Raw genomic sequence first — 19996 nt, 5'->3', positions numbered from 1 at the left:
CCCCTCCCGTCATTTGTTTCGCTGTGCGCACACACCTCACCTCTGCTTCTAATTCTAATATCAAGTGAAATGCTTCGGTGCCTCAACTCATGCCCATATGAACGGATCGCCCGCCGCACCTCTGTTTTTGTTGTTATACTATGTAACATACTTGTAATTACACTCCTATCACTTGATTGGCTTTAATTGAATGCACGAAAAATATTAAGCAAATTGTCCTGGTGCCATGACTCACGTTTAAAATGAACCGGTAGACAGTTTCTCCGGTCTCATGTAATGTTTAATGCCTCGTCTGCAAAAAGAAGGGTGTATCACAAGGACTTCCCAAGAGATCACCCATCCTAGTACGACTCTCGCCCAAGCACGTTTAACTATAGAATTCTGATGGAATCCGGTGGATTAGTGCTGCTATGATCACACTCGTTCTTGTTCGCGCCACAAATACATATATCCCTTCTCCTTCCCTCCCCCTCCCGTCATTTGTTTCGTTGTGCGCGTACACCTCACCTCTACTTCTAGTTTTAATATTAAACAAAATTCCCCAGTGCCTCGACTCATGCCCATATGAACGGATCACACCGCCGCACCTCTGTTTTTGTTGTTTTACTATATAAGATACTCGTGATAACACTCTTATCACTTGATGGGCTTTAATTAACTGCACGAAAAATATTTAGCAAAATATCGCGGTGCTGTGACTCTCGTTTGCAATTGAACCAGCAGATCGTTGCTTCGGTCCCACGTAATGTTTAATGCCTCGTCTGCAAAAAAAAGGGTCCACCACGAAGACTTCTTAGGAGGTCACCCATCCTAGTACTACTCTCGCCCAAAAAGGCTTAACTGTGGAGTTCTAATGGGATCCGCTGAGTTAGTGCTAGTATGATCGCATCCATTCCATTTCGCGCTGTAGATACATATACTCCTTCTTCCCTCGTCACTCCCATCATTTTTTTCACTGTGCGTGCACCCCGCACCTATGCTTATAATTCTAATATCGAAGAAAATATCCCCGTGGGTCCACTCATGCCAAGATGAACGGCCCACCGCACCTCATTTTTCATTGTTTTATTATGTAAGATGCTCATATTAACACTCTTATCACGTGGTGTACTATAAATGAATACACAAAAAATATTAAACAAAATACTTTAATGCCGCGACTCACATTTGTTAAGGAACCGACAGACCGTGATTCCTGTCGCGCGTAATGTTTATTGCCTCGTGTGAAAAAAAAATAGGTGCAATATGAGAACTTTTCAAGAGGTCAACCATATTAGTACTACTCTCACCCAAGGACTCTTAACTGCAGAGTTCTTATGGAATTTGGTGCATTATTGATGGTCTGATCGCACCCGTCCCATTCTGTACTACAAATGCATGTGCCCCTTCTTCTTCCCTTCCCCCTCACATCATTAACTCTGCTGTGCGCACACACCTCACCTCTGCTTCTAGTTCTAATATTAAGTAAAATGCCCCGACGCTTCGACTCATGCCTATATGAACGGATCATGCCGCCGCACCTCTGTTTTCATTGTTCTACTATGTAAGATACTCGTAATAACACTCTTATTACTTGATTGGCTTCTATTAAATGTATAAAAAATATTAAGCAAAATGCCCCGGCGCCGTGACTCACGTTTGCGAATGAACCAGCAGACCGTCACCCCAGTCCCGCGTAATGTTTAACGCTCTGTCTGTAAAAATAAGGGTGCAATATGAGGACTTCCCAAAAGGTCACCCATCCTAGTACTACTCTCCCCCAAAAATTCTTAACTGCAGAGTTCTGATGGATCCGGTGAATTAGTGCTGATATGATCACACATGTTCTATTTTGCGCTGCAAATACATTTACCCTTTCTCTTTCGCCCCCCCCCCCCCCCTCCCATCAGTTTTTTCACTATGAGTGCACCCTGCACCTCTGCTTCTAATTCTAATATCAAGCGAAATGCCCCGGCGACTCGACTCACGCCAAGATGAATGGATCGCCCGCCGCACGTCATTTTTTATTGTTCTACTATGTAAGATGCTCGTAATGACACTCTTATCACGTGGTGGAATATAAATGAATGCAAAAAAGATATTGAGTAAAAAGCCCTGACGCTGCAACTCACGTTGTCGAAGGAACCGACGAATCGTGGTTCTAGTTGCACGTAACGTTTATTGCCTCATGTGTAAAAAACCAGGTGCAACATGAGAACTTTCTAAGATGTCAACCATCTTAATACTACTCTCACCCAAGGACAGTTAAATGCAGAGTTCTTATGGGATTCGGTTCATTAGTGCAGGTATGATCGCACCCCTCCCATTCCGTGCTACAGATGCATGTGCCCCTTCTTCTTCCCTCCCCCCTCCCATCATTTACTTTGTTGTGCGCACACCCACCTCTACTTTTAGTTCTAATATTAAGCGAAATGCCTCGGTGCCTCGACTCATGTCCGTATGAATAGATCGTTTGCCACACTTCTATTTTTGTTGTTATAATATTAAGATACTCATAATAACACTCTTATCACTTGATGGGGTTTAATTGAATTCATAAAAAATATTAAGCAAAATGCTCTGGTGCCGTGACTTACGATTGTGAATGAACCGGGGGACCATCGCCCCTGTCCCCGGTAACGTATAATGCCTCGTTTGCAAAAAAAAGTGCAATAAGAGGACTTCCCAAGAGGTCACCCATCCTAGTACAACTCTCACCCAAGCACGCTTTACTACGAAGTTCTGATGGGATCCGGTGAATTAGTGCTAATATGATTGCATCCGTTCAATTTTGCACTGCAAATACATATACCCCTTCTCCTTTCCTCCCCCCTCCTGTTATTTGTTTCGTTGTGCGTGCACACCGCACCTCTGCTTCTAGTTCTAATATCAAGTGAAATGCCTCGGTGTCTCGACTCATGCCCATATGAACAGATCGCCCGCCACACCTCTGCTTTCGTTTTTCTACTATGTAAGATACTCGTAATAACACTCTTATTACTTGATGGGTTTTACTTAAATGCACAAAAAGTATTTAGCAAAATGCTCTGGCATCGTGACTCACGTTTGTAAATGAACCGGCGGACCGTCGCTTTGGTCCTATGTAACGTTTAATGCTCCGTCTGCGAAAAGAAGGGTGCAACATGAGGAATCCCTAGGAGGTAACCCATCCTAGTACTACTCTCGTCCAAGCATACTTAACTGTAGAGTTCTGATGCGATCTGGTGCATTAATGTTGGTACAATCAAACATGTCTCACTTCGCGCTGCAATGCATATGCCCATTCTCCTTCCCTCCTCCTTCCATCATTTGTTTCACTGTATGCTCACACATCACCTCTACTTCTTATTTTAATATTAAGCGAATTACCCCGGTGCCTCGACTCACGTCCAGATGAACGGACTGCCTGCCGCACCTCTATTTTCATTGTTCTAATATGTAAGATACTCGTAATGACACTCTTACCTAGCGATGGAGTATAAATTAATGCACAAAAAGTATTAAATAAAATATCCCAGTGAATGAACCAACGTATCATGTCTCAAGTCACCCATAATCTTTAATGTCCCATCCGAAAAAAGACAGGTGCAACACGAGGACTTCTCAGGAGGTCACCCATCTTAGTACTACTCTCGCCCAAACATGCACAGCTACGAAGTTTTGATGGAATCTGGTGCATTAGTTCTGGTATAATCGCACCCGTATCATTCCACGCTGCGAATGCATGTGCCCCTTCTACTTCCCTCCCTCGTCCTATCATTTGTTTCGTTGTGGACGTGTACCTCACTTCTCTTTCTAGTTCTAATATTGAGCAAAATACCCTAGTGCCTCGATTCAGGCCCAGATGAATGGACCGCCTGTGTCACCTTTGTTTTTGTTTTTATACTATTTAAGATGCTAGTAATAACACTTTTATTATGTGGTTGATTATAAATGAATGCATTAAAAAAATTAAAGAAAATGCCCCAACACCACGACTCATGCCAGCGAATGAATCAGTGGACCGTGCCTCCAATTGCGTGTAACGTTTAATACCCCATTCACAACAAGCTAGATGCAACACAAGGACATCCCAGGAGGTCACCCATAATACTAATATCATGAGAAATATTGTGATAACTCGACTCACGCCCAGATGAACGGACCACCCGCCACACCTCATTTTTTGTTGTTCTATTATGTAAGATACTCGTAATGACACTCTTATCACGTGGTGGACTATAAATAAATGCTCAAAAAAATATTAAGCAAAATGCCCGGGCTCTGTGACTTACATTTACGATTGAATCGACAGAACGTGGTTTCGGTCGCGAATAATGTTTAACGCAACGTCCGCAAAAGGACAGGTGCAATACGAGGTCTTCCCAGGAGGTCACCAGTCCTAGTACTACTCTCACCGAAGCATGCTTGGCTGTAGAGTTCATATGAGATCCGGTGGATTAGTGCTGATGTGATTGCACCCACCCTGTTTTGCGCTGCAACCCGTTCTCCTACCCTCCCCACTCCCATCATTTGTTTTGTTGTGTGCACACACCGCACCTCTACTTGTATTTCTAAAATCACGTGAAATGCCCCGGTGGCTAGACTCACGCCCAGATGAATAGACCGTCTGCTGCATCTCGTTTTTCGTTGTTCTATTATGTAAGATGATCATAATAACACTCTTATCACATAGAGGACTATAAATGAATGCCCAAAAAATATTAAACAAATTGCCCCAGCGCTGCGACTCAGATTTGCGAATGAACAGGGGACCGTGGCTCTGGTCCCGTGTAACGTCAACGCCCTGGTGCCTTGACTCACATCTCAATGAACGGACCACCCGCCACATCTCTGTTTTCGTTGTTCTATTATGTAAGATACTCGTAATGACACTCTTATCATGTGGTGAGATATAATTGAATGCACGAAAAATATTAAGCAAAATGCCCTAGCATCATGACTCACCTTTGCGAATGAATTGGAGGACTGTTGCTCTGGTCCCGCGTAATGTTTAACACCCCACTTGCAAAAAAAACAGTGCAACACAACGACTTATTAGGAGGTCACCCATCTTAGTACTACTCTTGCCCAAGCATGCTTAATTGCAAAATACTGATGGGATTCAGTGAATTGGTGCTTGTATGATCGCACCCGTTCCATTTAGCTCTGTAAATACATATGGCCCATCTCCTTCCCTCCCCCCCTCCGTCTTTTGTTTCGATGTGCGCACAAACCACACCTCTGATTCTAATTCTAATATCAAGAAAAATGCTCCGACAGATCGACTCACGCCCGATGAACGGACCACCCGCCGCACCTTGTTTTTCGTTGTTTTACTATGTAAGATGCTCGTAATGACACTCTTATCACGTGGTGGGCTATAAATGAATGCACAAATAATATTAAGAAAAATGCCCTGGCACCGCGACTAACGTTTATGAATGAACCAGCAGACCGTGGTTCCAGTTGCGCATAACGTTAAATGCCTCGTGTCCAAAAAAATAGGTGCAACATGAGGACTTCTAAGGAGGTCAACCATCTTAATACTACTCTAACTCAAGGACACTTAACTGCAAAGTTCTTATGGGATTCGGTGCATTAGCACTGGTCTCATCTCACCTGTCCCATTCCGCAATACAAATGCATGTGCCCCTTCCCCTTCCCTTCCCCCTCCCACCATTTGTATCACTGTACACGCACACTGAACCTCTGCTTCTAGTTCTAATATTAAGTAAAATGTCAAGGCACCTCTGTTTTCGTCGTTTTACTATATAAGATACTCATAATGACACTCTTATCACATGGTGGCTTATAATTGAATGCAGAATAATATTAAGCAAAATGCCCCAACGCCGTGACTCACGTTTGCAAACGAACCGCTGAACCATGGCTCTGGTAGAGCTTAATGTCTAACACTCCAGCGCCTCGACTCATGTCTCGATGAACGGACCGCCCACCACATCTCTGTTTTCGTTGTTCTACTATGTAAGATACTCGTAATGACACTCTTATCACGTGGTGGGATATAATTGAATGCATGAAAAATATTGAGCAAAATACCCTAGTGCTATGACTCACCTCTGCGAATGAATCGGAGGACCGTCGCTCTGGTCCCGCGTAATGTTTAACGCCCCGTTTACAAAAAGAACGGTGCAACAAGAGTATTTCCCAGGAGGTCACCCATCCTAGTACTACTCTCGTCCAAGCACGCTTAACTACAAAATACTGATCGGATCCAGTGAATTAGTGCTGGTATGGTCTCACCCATTCCATTTAGCGCTGCAAATACATATACTCCTTCTCCTTCCCTCCCCCCTCCCATCATTTGTTTCGTTATGCGCGCACACCACACCTCTACTTCTAATTCTAATATAAAGGGAAATGCTCTGGTAGATTGGCTCACGCCCGATGAATGGATGTCCTTTTGCACCTTATTTTTTCGTTTTTTTACTATGTAAAATACTCGTAATGACACTCTTATCACGTGGTGGACATAAATGAATGCATGAAAAATATTAAGCAAAACGTTCTGGCGTTGTGACTCACGTTTGTGAATGAACGAACGGACTGTGGTTCTTGTCGCGTGTAACGTTTAATGCCTCGTGTTCAAAAAAACAGGTGCAACACGAGGACTTCCCAGGAGGTTAACCATCTTAGTACTACTCTCACTCAAGGACACTTAACTGCAGAGTTCTTATTGGATTCAGTGCATTTGTGCTGGTCTCATCTCACCCGTCCCTTTCCACACTACAAATGCATGTGTCCTTTCTCCTTCCCTTCCCCCTCTAATCATTTGTATCACTGTACACGTACACCTCACCTCTGCTTCTAGTTCTAATATCGAGGAAAATGTCAAGGTGCTTCGACTCACGCCCAGATGAACAGATCACCCGCCGCACCTCTATTTTCGTTGTTTTATTATATAAGATACTCGTAATGACACTCTTATCATGTGGTGGGCTATAATTGAATGCACGAATAATATTAAGCAAAATGCTACAGCGCCGCGACTCACATTTGCGAATGAACCAGTGGATCGTGGCTCCAATCGCCCGTAACATCTAATGCCTCGGTGCCTCAACTCACGCCTCGATGAACGAACCGCCCGCCGCATCACTTTTTTCCTTGTTCTACTATGTAAGATACTCTTAATGACACTCTTATCACTTGATGGGATCTAATTGATACACAAAAAATATTAAGCAAAGTGCCCTGGCGCTATGACACCTTTTCGAATGTATCGGAGGACCTTCGCTCCGGTCCTGCATAACGTTTAATGCCTCATCTGCAAAAAGAATGGTGCAACACGAGGACTTCCTAGGAAGTCACCCATCCTAGTACTACTCTCGCCCAAGCACGTTTAACTGTAAAATACTGATGGGATCCGGTGAATTAATGTTGGTATGATCGCGAACATTCTATTTAGCGCTGCAAATATATATGCCCCTTTTCCTTCCCTCCCCCCTCCCGTCATTTATTTTGTTGTGTGCGTACATCGCACCTCTGCTTCTCATTCTAATATCAAGCGAAATGATTCAGGAGATTGACTGACTCCCGATGAACGGACCACCCGCCGCACGTTATTTTTTGTTGTTTTACTACGTAAGATGGTTATAATGACACTCTTATCACGTGGTGGACTATAAATGAATGGACGAAAATATTAAGCAAAATGTCTTGGCACCACGACTCATGTTTACGAATGAACCAGTGGACCATGATTTCGGTCGCATGTAACGTTTAATGCCTCATTTTTAAAAAAATAGGTGCAACACGAGGACTTCCTAGGAGATCAACCATCTTAGTACAAATACATGTGCCCCTTCTCCTTCCTTTCCACCTCTCATCATTTGTATCATTTTACAATCACACCTTACCTCTGCTTCTAGTTCTAATATCAAACAAAATGTCAAGGCACCTCGACTCACGCCCAGATGAATGGATCGCCTGTCACACCTCATTTTTCGTTGTTTTATTTTGTAAGATACTCGTAATTACACTCTTATCACATGGTGGGTTATAATTGAATGCACAAATAATATTAAGTAAAATGTTTCAACGCCGTGACTGACGTTTACAAATGAACCAGCAGACCGTCACTCCAGTCTTGCGTAACGTTTAATGCCCGTCTGCAAAAAGAAGGGTGCAACACGAGGACTTCCCAAGAGGTGACCCATCCTTGCACTACTATTATCCAAGCACGCTTACATTCGGAGTTCTAATGGGATCCAATGAATTAGTGTTGGTATGATCGTACCCGTTCTAATTCGCGCTACAAATACATATACCCATTCTCCTTCTCTCCCCCCTCCTGTCATTTGTTTCGTTGTGCGCGCACACCACACCTCTGCTTCTAGTTCTAATATGAAGCGAAATGCCCTGGTGCCTCGTCTCATGCCCATATGAATGGATCGCCCGTTGTACCTCTGTTTTTGTTGTTTTACTACGTAAGATACTCATAATAATACTCTTATCACGTAATGGGCTTTAATTGAATGCACAAAAAATATTAAGCAAAATGCCCCGTCGCTGTGACTCATGTTTGCGAATGAACCGACAGACCATCGCTACAATCTTGCATAACGTTTAATGCCCCGTCTGCAAAAAGAAGGGTGCAGCTGTGACTCATGTTTGCGAATGAACCGACAGACCATCGCTACAATCTTGCATAACGTTTAATGCCCCGTCTGTAAAAAGAAGGGTGCAACACGAGGACTTCCAAGAAGGTCACCCATTCAAGTACTACTCTCATCCAAGCACGCTTAACTGTGGAGTTCTAATGGGATCCGGTGAATTAGTGCTAGTATGATCACACCCATTCAATTTTGCACTTCAAATACATATACCCCTTCTCCTTCCCTCCCCCCTCCTGTCATTTATTTCGCTGTGCACACATACCTCACCTCTACTTCTAATTCAAATATCAAGCGAAATGCCCCGACGACTCAACTCATGCCCCGACGCCTCAACTCATGCCCATATGAACAGATCACTCGTCGCACCTCTTTTTTCATTGTTCTACCATATAAGATACTCGTAATAACACTCTTATCACGTGATGGGTTTTAATTGAATACACGAAAAATATTAAGCAAAATGCTCCGGCGCTGTGACTCACATTTGCGAATGAACTGGCGGACCGTCGCTCTAATCCCACATAAAGTTTAATGCCCTATCTGCAAAAAGAAGGATGCAATCGAGGACTTCCAAGGTGGTCACCCATCCTAGTTCTACTCTCACCCAAGAACACTTAACTTCGGAGTTTTGATGGGATTTGTTGAATTAGTGCTGGTATGATTACACCCGTTCTATTTCGCGTTGCAAATACGTATACCCCTTCTTCTTCCCTCTCCCCTCCCATCATTTATTTCACTCTGATCCCGCATAACGTTTAACGCCCTATCTAAAAAAAGAAGGGTGTAACACGAGGACATTCTTGGAGGTCACCCATCCTAGTACTACTTTCGCCTAAGCACGCTCAACTGTGGAGTTCTAATGGGATCCGGTGAATTAATGCTGATATGATCGCACGTGTTCAAGTTCGCAACGCAAATACATATACCCCTTCCCCTTCTCCTTCTCTCCCCCCTCCCATCATTTGTTTCGCTGTGCGCGCACACCTCACCTCTACTTCAAGTTCAAATATCAAGCGAAATGCCCCGGTGCCTCGACTCATGCCCATATGAACATATCACTTGCCGCACCTCTATTTTCATTGTTCTACTATGTAAGATACTCGAAATAACACTCTTATCACGTCATGGGCTTTAATTGGATACACGAACAATATTAAGCAAAATGCTCCAGCGCCGTGACTCACATTTGCGAATGAACCGGCGAACCATCGCTCTGGTCCAACGTAACATTTAACGCCCTTTTCTACAAAAAGAAGGGAGCAACACGAGGACTTTTCAAGAGGTCAACTATCCTAGTATTACACTTGCCCAAGCACGCTCAACTGCGGAGTTCTAATGGGATTCGGTGAATTAGTGCTGGTATGATCGCACATGTTCTAGTTCACACCGCAAATACATATACCCCTTCTTTTTCCCTCCCCCCTCCGGTCATTTGTTTCATTGTGCGTCCACACCTCACCTCTTCTTCTAGTTCTAATATCAAGCGAAATGCCCCAGCGCATCGACTCATGCCCATATGAACGGATCGCGTCGCCGCACCTTTGTCTTCATTATTTTATTATATAAGATACTCATGATAACACTCTTATCACATAATGGGCTTTAATTAAATGCACAAAAAATATTAAGCAAAATGCCATGGCGCTGTGACTCTCGTTTGCGATTGAACCGGTGGACCGTCGCTCCGATCCCGCGTAACGTTTAATGCCTTGTCTGCAAAAAGAATGGTGGAATACGAGGACTTCCCAGGAGGTCACCCATCCTAGTACTACTCTTGTCTAAGAACGTTTAACTGCGGAGTTCTGTGGGATTCGATAAACTAGTGCTGATATGATCGCACCCATTCTAGTTTCCGCTGTAAATACATATACCCCTTATCCTTCCTTCCCCCTTCCCATCATTTGTTTCGCTGTGCGAGCACACCTCACCTCTGCTTCTGTTTCTAATATCAATTGAAATGCCCCAGTGCCTCGGCTCATGCCCATATGAACAGATCGCGCCGCTACACCTTTGTTTTCATTTTTCTACTATGTAAGATACTTGTGATAACACTCTTATCACGTAATGGACTTTAATTGAATGCACGAAAAATATTAAATGCCCCAGTGCTGTGATGGGATCCGGTGAATTAGTACTGGTATGATCGCACCCGTTCAATTTTACGCTGCAAATACGTATACCCCTTCTCCTTCCCTCCCCCTCCTGTCTTTTTTTTTGCTGTGCATGCACCCTGCACCTCTGTTTCTAATTCTAATATCAAGCAAAATGTCCCAGCGGCTTGATTCACGCCAAGTTGAACGGACCGCTCGCCATACCTCATTTTTTTTGTTATACTATGTAAGATGCTCGTAATGACACTCTTATCATGTGGTGGACTATAAATGAATGCACAAAAAATATTAAGCAAAATATCCTAGCACGGCGTCTCACGTTTGTGAATGAATTTGCGGACTGTGGTTTCAGTCACACGTAACGTTTAATACCTCGTGTGCAAAAACACAAGTGCAACACGAGGACTTCTAAAAGGTCACCCATCCTAATATTACTCTCAACTAAGAGCACTTAATTGCGGAATTCATATGGGTTTCGGTGCATTAATGCTGCTATAATTGCACCCCTTTCATTATACCATGCAAAAACATGTGCCCCTTCTCTTTCCCTCTCCCCTCCCATCATTTGCTTCGCTGTGCGTGCACACCTCACCTCTGTTTCTAGTTCTAATATCAAGCAAAATGTGCCGGTGCCTCGACTCAAGCCCAGATGAATGGACAGCTTGCTGTACATCTGTTTTTGTTATTCTACAATTTAAGATGCTAGTAGGGACACTCTTATAGCGGCGAATGAAACGACGGACCGTGGCTCTTGTCGTGCGTAACGTTTAACACCTCGTTCTAAAAAAGATGGATATAACACGAGGATTTCCCAGGAAGTCACCCATCTTAGTACTACTTTCGCCCAAGCACGCTTAGCTGGAGAGTTTTGATGGGATCCGATACATTAGTATTGGTATGATCGTACCCTTCAAATTTTGCGCTCGAATGCATGTACCCCTACTCCTTCCCTCCCCCTTCCCTTCATTTATATCACTATGCATGCACACCGCACTTCTGCTTCTAGTTCTAATATCAAGTGAAATGCCACAGCACCTTGACTCACGCCTAGAGGAACGGACTTCCCTTATACCTCGTTTTTCATTGTTATACTATGTAAGATGCTTGTAATGACACTCTTATAACACGATGTAGTATAAATGAATGCAAAAAAAATATTAAGCAAACTACCCCGGTGTTGTGACTCACGTTTGCGAATGAATTGGTTGACCGTGACTACGATTGCGCGTAACATTTAATGCCCCATCTGCAAAAAGATGAGTGCAACACGAGAACTTCCCAGGAGGTCACCCATCCTAGTAATACTCTCGCCCAAACATGTTTAACTACGGAGTTCTGATGAGATTCGGTGTATTAGTGCTGGTACAATTGAATCTGTCTCACTTCGCACTGCAAATACATGTGCCCTTTCCCCTTCTCTCCCCCTCCCATCATTTTTTTCACTGTGTGCGCATACCTCACCTCTGCTTCTAGTTCAAGCGAATTACCCCGGCACTTCGACTCACACCCAGATGAAGAGACTGCTCGCTGCCCCTCTGTTTTCATTGTTCTATTATATAAGATGCTCATAGTGACACTCTTATATATTAATGGAGTATAAATAAATGCATAAAAAATATTAAACAAAATATCCCGGTGCCTCGACTCATGTCGGCGAATGAACCGGCAGACCGTGTCTTTGGTCGAGCATAATGTTTAACGTCTTCTCTGCAAAAAGACGAGTACAACACGAGAACTTTTCAAGAGGTCAACCATCATAGTACTACTCTCACCCAAACATACTACACAACAGAGTTCTTGTGGGATCCAGTGAATTAGTGCTGATATGATCGCACCATCCCGTTTCACGCTGTAAATGCATGTGCCCCTTCTCCTTCCCTCCCTTCTCCCATCATTTGTTTCACTGTGCGCACACACCTCACCTCTACTTCTAGTTCTAATATAAAGTGAAATGCCCCGACACCTTGATTAATGCCTAGATGAATGGACCACCCACCACACCACTGTTTTCATTATTCTATTATGTAAGATGGTCGTAATGGCACTCTTATCACGTTGTGGACTATAAATTAATGCATGAAAAATATTAAGATAAATGCCCCAACGTCACTACTCACATTGGCGAATGAACCGACATATCGTGTCTCTTGTCGCACGTAATGTTTAACGTCCTATCCGCAAAAAGACAGGTGCAACACGAGAACTTCCTAGGAGGTCACCCATCTTAGTATTACTCTCGCCTAAGTATGCTTAACTGCAGAGTTATGATTGGATCTGGTGTATTAGTGCTGGTATAATGGCATCTGTCCCATTTCGTGCTGCATATAGATATATCCCTTCTCGTTCCCTCCCCCCCCATCATTTGTTTCGTTGTGGGCGCACCCGCACCTCTGCTTCTAGTTCTAATATCAAGAAAAATTTCCCAGTACCTTGACTAACGCCCAGATGAATGGACCGCCCGCCGTACCTCTGTTTTTATTATTCTACTATTTAAGATGCTCATAATAAAACTCTAATCACGTGATGGACTATAAATAATTGCACAAAAAATATTAACCAAAATGCCCTGGCACTGCGACTTACGTCAGCGAATGAACCAACGTATCATGTCTCCGGTCGCACGTAATGTTTAAAGCCCCATTCGGAAAAAGACAAGCGGAACACAAGGACTTTTTAGGAGGTCACCCATCATAGTACTACTCTCTCCCAAGCACGCATAACTATGGATTTTTTATGGGATCCGGTATATTAGTTCTGGTATGATCACACTCGTATAATTCTGCGCTGCGAATGCATGAGCCCCTTATGCTTCCCTCCCCCGTCTTATCATTTGTTTCATTGTGCTCACGCACCTTACCTTTGCTTCTAGTTCTAATACCAAGCGAAATTCCCTAGCACCTCGACTCACACCCAGACGAACGCCGCACCTTTGATTTTGTTTTTCTATTACTTAAGAATCTCATAATGGAACTTTTATCATGTGGTGGACTATAAATGAATGCACAAAAAATATTAAGAAAAATGCCCGAGCACCACGACTCATGCTAACGAATGAACTGGTAGACCGTGGCTTTGATCGTGTGTAACGTTTAATGCCCCGTCCACAACAAGACGGATGCAACACAAGGACTTCCCAGGAGGTCACCCATAGTACTACTCTCGCCCAAGTATGCTTAGTTGTGAGTTCTGATGGGATACAGTGCATTAGTGCTGGTATGATCACACCCATCCCATTTCGCACTGTAAATGCATATACCCATTCTTGTTCCCTCCCCCTCCCATTATTTGTTTCACTGTGTACGCGTACCTCACCTCTACTTCAAAAACATGGGAGGATTGTTTGCCTATGGTAGAATTTATATATAATAGGAGCATTCAGACCTCTATAGGGTTTTCACCTTTTGAGATTGTTTGTGGTTCTAATCCTTTATCTCTATTAAATCTTACACCTTTATCTTTGTAAGAAATTTAGGACACCAATGGTTAGTGGAGAGTTGAACTTATTAAAGCCATACATGAGAAGGCCATTCAACATATTCCTAAGAATAATAAATCTTATTCAGTAAACACCAATAAAGGAAGAAAACGAGTAGTTTTCTAACCTGATGATTGGGTATGGGTTCATATGTGAAAGAAAAGATTTCTCAATCAATGAAAATCTAAGTTGTACCCCTATAGAGATTGACTTTTTCAAATGCTGGAGCATGCTAATGACAACGCCTACAAAATTGATCTCTCAGGTGATATTCGAGAATGAATCCTTTCAAAGAAGGGGGGAAGATGTAAATCTAGACACAAGAGACACAAGGAAAAAAGCTTACCTGTAAGTCCAAGAAGATAGTTAGGGAAAAGTGGGAAGAAAGATTCATGTCCTAGAGGGACCTATTACCCAAGCCCGCACTAAAAGCTTCTAAAAAGCTTTCAATCTTCTTATCCAAAGCTCGATCAACCAAGAAACTAGAAGAACAGGTCTAAGAAAACAAGAAGAACACCAACTATCTCTAGTTCTCACTTGGGAATAGCAAGACTGAAAGGGTGGAGGTACAGACCCGCTCATCCATGCAGGAACTACGCAAAATTAAGAAACTTGAGTTGTGTTTTTCTCTTTAGGGAGGTTTGAGTTCTCTCAATTATATTCAGAATACCTATAAAATAAAGACAAAATAGATCGAAAAATTGATCCTAACAACCAACAAAGAAATCAAGATAAAGAAGTAAAGAATAGAGAGATTCCTACTGTGGGAACACATTAAACCCAAAAAGGATTCTCCTTGCTGAAAGAACCCTCAAGTTTTTTGTTCTAATTCAACTATGCACTAAAAAAAGAATTATAAGTAAGAGAGGACTGTAGAGAAAAATAAATAAAAAGAATAAAAAAAATAAAAGTCTATCTAATCTTCGTTACTTAGTTCAAACATGATTCTACAGGAAAAGAATTTGTCACAGTCGTTCCTTGCACAGTAAAAAAGAAATAAAGATAAGAACAAAGTCCAAACCAAAAAGAAATCAAAATGGAGGAGTTCAATTGGGATTCTTAGCCACATAAGGAGAAAACCACTATTTTAATTAAGAGTTTGTGTTTTATTTCTAATTAAATTTTGGTTTTTAATTCAAATTAGGATCAAGGGTTTTATTAGGATTCTTGTTTTCTTATTTAAGTCAAATAAGGATGGCCAACTCTATAAATAGAGGCCACCAAGGCTTCTTAAAAACAAAGTTAAGATTAATTAATAAAATTGAGGTATTTTTGCTTTAAATTTTTAAGCTTTCAAGAGTGAGTGAGTGAGTGGGTCTTCAACTTGCTTGTTACGCTAGGAATTGGAATCACTTATCGAGGTAAGTCTCATAGCCTTTTTTCAATTTTAGTTATTTGTCTCTTTTCCTATAACCTTGGTTTTCACTATCTTGTTGAGTAGAGGTCAAATAGGGAGATTTTACTTAAAATTTTGAGTTTCTGGTTGATGATGTATATGTGGGATTTTGGATTGCGTTGTTGATCCCGGGTTCTGCATCACATGATCAGAGCAATAAAGCATGAGTCCCTCTATAGCATTCCATGCAGAAAAGACCATAACACTCTATCATATGTCTTATTGATGTCCAATTTTAAAGTAAAGAGACACCTCTAGTTTCTAGTTTTAAATAAATGATTGAAACTCTCTAAAGCCATAAGCACTTTATTAATAATGAGCATACTAAAAATGAGTGGCGGTTGTTAGACATGTATAATATGATATAGTAAATTTATTTAGCTTGCGACTTGCTTTATGACCAATTTAACTACTATGTAATATGAACTTATGATACAATAATTAGATGGAGACTTAGGTGGTGATATTTTTAAGATAATAGGTTAAAAATTATTATTGATATCAGCAGGAGAGAGGCATGATGTGACATCCAAAGTGCTAATTAAGGAAAATAAATGTCAGATACAGATACAAAATAATGAGTGCATGATAAAATTTATGCGACGAAATAAAATTATTACAAATCCCTTACAAATACATATAAGTTCCAATACATAAATATACTGAGACCAAAAGTGGCTGTAAAATATAAAACAAAACATAAGAGTCACTCCTTTCACTATGCTATTGGACTAATAAGAGTGCTACAACAGTCATGCACTCAGACTTATGGATCCAAGGGATCCTCATAGACTTCCAAGGGTAGGTCAGTCTACCATTCATCACTTTCTTCCTCATCTAGGGGGCATGGAAAAAGTGAATTTCATATGCTTAGTAAGAAAAATAGTATTAAATTAACATCATAAAGTTTCAAAAGTTAATTATTTTGACTTAAGAGCTTACTATTTAATCTCCTTGTTTACCTATCTCACATTATAAAAACCATTTATTTGTTAAGAAAATAGTACGTTAATATAGACAACCAAACATACATCATGCCAGATAATAGAAAAAATCAAATAAATCATGAAATGCTCATATTTTCATGTTATGCTTCGTGAAGTCGTTACAACTTTCATCTCTGAGGGCAGATGCAAATTTCCAACTATTTAATTCGAATAACCAGATTAGATACAGATAGGGTAATTTACTCAGGCCCATTTCTAGCTTGCCAAACCATGATACGATCTATGACCACAGTCGTACTAGCTATAGTGGCCCTAACAGATATAGAGGAGATTCTTGCCATGTAGGAATTCGAGGATGTCTTTTTAGAGGATATTCCTGATGGCCTTCCACCTATATGAGGGATCAAACACCAAATTGATTTTGTCCCCAAAAAATAATTCATAACCGTCTCGTTTATCGAAGCAATTCAGAAGAAACAAAGGAGCTTTAGTAGTAAGTGAAATAATTGTTAGAAAAGGGACATGTCAGGGAAAACTTGACCCCCCGTGCTATTCCTGTCTTATTAGTACCCAAAAAGGATGGTTCTTGGAGGATGTGTGTTGACTACAGAGCCATTAATAAAATTATGGTAAACTATAGGCACCCTATTTCTAAGCTAGATGACATACTTGATGAATTTAGTGGAGCAACCATCTTCACCAAAATAGATCTTAAAAGTGGGTATCACTAAATTAGGATAAACCCCAGAGATGAATGGAAAATGACCTTCAAGACAAAGTACAACCTGTATGAGTTGTTAGTAATGCCCTTTAGTCTTTCTAATGCCTCTAGCACCTTTGTGAGACTTATGAACCATGTCTTACAACCTTTCTTGGAGAAGTTTAAGTTAGTATACTTTAATGATATCCTAATCTATAGTAGAAACTTAGAAAACCACCTCCAGCATATCTGTTATGTCCTCGAGGTTCTTATGAAGGAACGGTTATATGTTAGTGCCAAGAAGTGCACTTTTTACAGTGACAAGTTAATCTTTCTAGGATTTATGGTGAGTGCTCAAGGCATTGAGGTAGATAAGGAAAAGGTAAAATCCATTAGAGAATGGCCTAAACCGACAATTGCCAGTGAGGTAAAAAGGTTCAATGGGTTGGCTAGCTTCTACCACTAGGTTGTTAAAGATTTCAATTCCATCGCAGCATCCTTACATGAGTTGGTAAAAAAAGATGTTAAGTTTGGATGGACTGAAAAACAGGAAGCTGCTTTTACCTTATTAAAGGAAAAGTTATGTTATGAACCTATTCTAACTTTACCTTATTTTAACAAAACTTTTGAGCTTAAACATGATGCTTCAAAGGTCAGCACAGGAATAATCCACAAGCAAGAAGAACATCTAGTGGCCTATTTTAACAAAAAGCTTAACGGTGCACCAATAAATTACCCAACCTACAATAAAGAGTTGTACACCTTGATAAGGTCATTGGAATCGTGGTAACACTACCTGTGACATCCCAAGTGCTAATCAAGGCAAATGGGAATCAGATACAGAAATAGAAGAACGAATGCATGATAAAAGTTTATGCAACGAAATAAATTAATACAAATCTCTTACAAATATATGAGTTTCAATTACATACATATAATTGAGGCCAGAAGTGGCTACAATTGCAAAATCAAAAGACAAAAGAAGGCCACTTCTTTCACTATGCTATTGAACTCATCAGAGTATGGGAACAGTCATGCACTGAAATTTTGTGGATCCATGGGATCCTCATAGACTTCCAGGGGTAGGTCAGCTTGCGGTTCCTCATTTTCTTCCTCATCTGGGTGGGGGGCATGGAAAGAGAGACTTCCATTTACTCAATAAGGAAAAAAATATTTAAATAAATCATAAAGTTATAAAGTGAATTATTTTAACAAAAATACATACCATTTAGCTACTTTGTAGATCTATCTTACATTATGAAAAAAATTATTTATTAAGAAAATAGTATGTTAACATAATCAAAACAGACACACATCAAACCAGATAATATAGAAAATAAAATAAATCCTGAAATGCTCAGATTTTCGTGTCATGCTTCACGAAATCGTTACAACTTCTATCTCTGAAGGCATATATAGATTTCCAACTACCCATGTAAAATGACCAAATCATGTACAGATAATAGCAATATGCTCAGGCACAATTTTGCTTGGCTACCATCACAACCGAACCAACCATAGTAGTCTTATCATATATCTATTGTCACGACAGTACTTTACCAAAGGTGACTGCTAACAGATATTCGCATCACCATTCTCGTCAGAGGGTACGCCGTCATCCATAAGGAGTGGTCCTCTTATGTCTTTCCAGACCAGATGTGGGAGGGGGACATAGATACCCAGATGGGGCTAGAATAGATACCATTCAGAGATAAAAAGCCTAATGAGACACTTGATGCATTATGCATGTCAGTACAGATATATACTTTAAACCATTCAAGCTTCATTCCACTTTTTTTTTTCTTTTATCTTTCCAGATACCAATACCGAGTTCATATTAATTTTATTACACGCAAAACATCAAGTGTCTATAAATCAGATATCATGCTTGAAAACAAGAACAATTAAGCTTATAAGACTTACAAACACACAAGCATGCAAAACAGGCAAAGTCATAATTATCATAATTTAATAATTTTTCTTTGTCTAAAAATACTCCTTAAGACGTCGAAAGAAATACTAATTCCTTACCAAAACCTTGATATTTCCTCCTTCACTATTCTTCTTTTTTTTCCCTTATTCTCTCTCTAAGTCTTTAAAAATTGAAGTGTGGGGAAGAGTGGGAAGGGAAGACCTATTTATAAAAATTTAGAATCGTTGGTTTTACTCCAAGTTGCAAAATCCGGTAAAGAGAGAGAGGAAAAAGATTTTTGGCACTAAAAGTAAGGGACAAAGGCCTCCTCCGCCGATGGTGGTGCATTGCCTGAGGTGACAGTGGCCTACCCGATGCGCTGAAGGCTAACCTGCAGGAGCATAGGCCACCCGCTGCGCGTGTAGGGGCCTATCCGCGCAAGTCTATTGTGCAGACTGCAAGCGCACAGTGTGCGACGCTTGTCCACGCGCGAGGTAACTTGTAGAGGTCCCGCGTCTATTATGCGCACGTGCGTGCTGCACAGTGCGCTGGCATCCCGTGTGGGCAACTTTCTCTCCCTGTGAGATTTTTTCCCCGTTTTGCCATTTTTTCCAAATTTTCCAATTTTTTACTAAAATAATACAAATAATATAAATGCAATTAAATTAAAATTAATAAAAATAATAAAAATAAAATAATATTAAATAAAATCAAAATAATAAAAAATTAGCAAGATTCACGTTTTATGATAAATCGTAGGCAGAGTAAATTAAATGAGTTCAATGTAGCCTAAAGGCCGGAATAAATAGAGTTTTTCAAATTAAGCACAACGATGGGCAGGGTGTTACACTACCTGCT

General features: G+C 41.0%; 3 pseudogenes; all 3 read right to left on the bottom strand.

The window, feature by feature from the left end:
• Positions 1 to 2643: 2643 nt before the first annotated feature.
• On the bottom strand, positions 2644 to 2762 carry LOC148239994 (5S ribosomal RNA; annotated as a pseudogene).
• Positions 2763 to 3561: 799 nt separating this feature from the next.
• Positions 3562 to 3680, bottom strand: LOC148239993 (5S ribosomal RNA; annotated as a pseudogene).
• Positions 3681 to 8659: 4979 nt separating this feature from the next.
• Positions 8660 to 8778, bottom strand: LOC148239992 (5S ribosomal RNA; annotated as a pseudogene).
• Between the last annotated feature and the right edge of the window lie 11218 nt (positions 8779 to 19996).

Source organism: Carica papaya, chromosome 9, assembly GCF_054855325.1.
Source record: "Carica papaya isolate Zhongbai chromosome 9, ASM5485532v1, whole genome shotgun sequence".
Taxonomy (NCBI): domain Eukaryota; kingdom Viridiplantae; phylum Streptophyta; class Magnoliopsida; order Brassicales; family Caricaceae; genus Carica; species Carica papaya.
This window is presented reverse-complemented; position numbering and strand designations above follow the sequence as displayed.